At 44.8% G+C, this 3,104-nt stretch overlaps 1 pseudogene; it reads left to right on the top strand.

The window, feature by feature from the left end:
* The first annotated feature begins 852 nt into the window (after positions 1-852).
* LOC106842215 (olfactory receptor 2F1-like) lies at positions 853-1,794 on the top strand (annotated as a pseudogene).
* Positions 1,795-3,104: the final 1,310 nt, after the last annotated feature.

The raw sequence follows: 3,104 nt of genomic DNA, 5'->3' as shown, positions 1-3,104 counted from the left end.
AAGCTGCAAATTTAATTAGCCCACTAGTAACCTTATTCTTCTCCCCCATAGCACTTAGCACAAATATACTTAATTAATTTTGTATAATTATTAATGTGTCCCTGATTGAATTATAAGAACCAAGGAAGCAGGGCTCATGCTCTGTCTTCTGATTCACAGGCAGGTTTCTGATGTCCAGTCCAGTACCTGGGACAGAGCAGAGCCTGGCAGACATTGGTTTAAGGGATTGAAGCGTCATCAGGACTGATGGGCACAGTGAGAATTACGTGAGAGGATTCCTTTCTAGGCAGTGAAGAGAAACTGAGTTCAGTCTTTTAGGAACAACACCGAGAAATCTGGGCACCCCTCTTCAGTTCAAGTCTGATTATAACACCCTACCCACTGCATCCCCCACTGAAGAATCCTTCCTGTCCTCTCTTTGCTCCCATGTCCTACCTCTTTTTCCACTTCCCTACCTTACTTCCTTAGTTTTTTTTTTACTTTCTTTTTTTTCTCTCCTTGTTTCATTTTTTCTTGCTTTTCTCCACCATTTTCTTTCCCTATCTCTCCATCTGCATTAGTAGCTTATCTCCTCTATAACTGTAACTGTGCTGGATGTTAGACATGAAAGGATGACTAGAACTGGGACTGTATCTGTGAGAATTCCTCAGGCTAGTGTGAGCACCCAAATGTCCCATTATCCAACATCTTCACTACAATCTCCCTGAGCACCTAGGTTATGGAAATTGTGGGAAGAATCTCACTTCCAGCCCCAGCCCTAAACCAAGGCTTAATCCCAAACTCCTAAAGTGAGACCATCACTTGTCCCTCCCTGACTCTGCTCCTCTCCCAACAGCCAGATCCATCTGCTCCATGAGAAGGGACAACCTGACCTGGGTGAGTGAGTTTGTCCTAATGGGGCTCTCTAATAACAGGCAGATCCAGGCTGGACTCTTTGTCCTGTTTGGGGCTGCTTATCTGCTGACCCTGCTGGGCAATGGGCTCATCGTCCTCCTGACTGGGCTAGATGCGCAACTGCACCAGCCCATGTACTTCTTCCTCTGTAACCTGGCGGTGGTGGACATCTGCTGCACCTCCAGTGGGGTCCCTCAGATGCTGATGCACTTCCTCCAGGAGAAGAAAACCATCTCCTTCACCCAATGTGCGACCCAACTCTTCTTCTCACTGGCTGTGGGGGGGACGGAGTTCCTGCTGCTGGCAGCAATGGCCTATGACCGCTACGTGGCGGTCTGTGACCCACTGCGCTACATGGCAGTGATGGGCAGGAGGTGCTGTGCAGCACTGGCAGTGGTCTCTTGGCTTGTGGACCTGGCTAATGCTGCAGTAGAGACAGTGATCACCATGCGCCTGCCTACCTGTGGGCAAAACGTGCTGAATCACGTGTCCTGTGAGACACTGGCACTGGTCAGGTTGGCTTGCGTGGATGTCACCTTCAACCAGCTGGTCATAATGGCCTCCAGTGTGGTGGTGCTGCTCCTGCCCTGCTGCCTGGTGTCCCTGTCCTATGCCCACATTGTGGCCTCCATCCTGCGGATCCGTTCCACTGGGGGACGCCGCAAAGCCTTTGGGACCTGTGCCTCCCACCTCACTGTGGTCTCCATGTCTTATGGGATGGCCCTGATTACCTACATGCAGCCCAGCTCCACAGCCTCAGCCTAAAAGGACAAGGTGGTGGTGCTCTTTTATACTGTGATGACTCCCATGTTGAATCCGCTCATCTACAGTCTGCGGAACAAGGAAATGAAGGCTGCTATGAGTCGAGTTCTTATGAGGAGTTCTGAAACAAAACTTTAGTATTTGACTTTGTCACAGGAGTGCCTCACTCTGCAGACAGTGGGAACTGGAGTGTGCCCTCCCACATAACACCTGTATGTGTGTGTGTATGGGTGTGTGTGCATGTACATGTGTGTTTGCACTTGTGTTAGGGAGCAGCTGGAAGGACCCTAATCTGCACTACTATGTTTTGAAGTCATAGAGTAATGAGATTTTATCTTCGGACTCTATTTTTGGTCCCTGCCTTATTCTTAAAAATGTGAAACAACTTGGAGATACATACACCCTACAGAAAATTAAATGGAAAAGTAAAGGTATACAAGCATATATGAATTAGAAAGAAAGATTAAATCAGAAGTCAGGGCATTTCACAAAACTTATGCTAAAAAAGTCTATTTTCTTGCTAAAATTTACAACTGTATGTCTAAACTTTTCTGCAATCACTGAGAAAAGCGGGAGTGGAAGCTGTAAGTTACAAAATTCACTGTGCCCATGGGATCAAACAGGCCTAAGGCCGGAGGTGCAAAGGGCACCCGTGCGACTCACATGTGATCCAGCTCTGCTCATTAGGATAGGAAATTCACACAGGGACTTGGAGGCAAAGTCACAGTAATAATGCCCACAGCCCTGATGAGCAGGACTGGACCATGTGAGTCATGTGGACATCACTCTGCATGTTTCCTCTCAGACTTGCAGTGGTGGCAAATGCCTGACCAAAAAGTCAAATGTTCAGGACCTGAAACACGTATCTTTCTACACAATCAATCTAAGGGTATCCTCTTGTGAAAACTGAGGGATGCATTCAGAAGTCACACTTGACTAGAGGATCATGCGACACACAATCAGACGTGAACTGAGCTATTCAGCAAGGAAAGAATCAGGTTCCCATTGGTGATAACTTCTCTCTGTTCTTGTATCACACAATTATAATTGAGCTGTAAACATCCTAAAATATAAATTAAAGGCATCATTATTTTATCCAGACAAGTGTTTAAACCAACTTTTAAAAATCAGAATAAATCTTCTGTTACCTAAATATTACAAATCCCTGTTTTGTCTTTATCTCAAACAAACAAAAACATATTCATTAAGAACAATTCAAACTTATAATGGACCTGCTGAGAAAATGCCAAATGGTCAAGGAGGAGGGAATGTTTATCTTTTTAAATCCCCTAAAACATTAAAAAAATTTTTTTAAATATTTTCTCCTTTTTTTTTTTACTGTGGTAAGATTGGTTTATAATATTATATAAATTTCAGGGGTACATCAGTATATTTCGATTTTTGTGTAGACCACATCATCTTCACCACCCAAAGACTAACATCCTTCA

This window comes from Equus asinus, chromosome 1 (genome assembly GCF_041296235.1).
Source record: "Equus asinus isolate D_3611 breed Donkey chromosome 1, EquAss-T2T_v2, whole genome shotgun sequence".
In the NCBI taxonomy this organism is placed as follows: Eukaryota; Metazoa; Chordata; class Mammalia; order Perissodactyla; family Equidae; genus Equus; species Equus asinus.
This window is presented reverse-complemented; position numbering and strand designations above follow the sequence as displayed.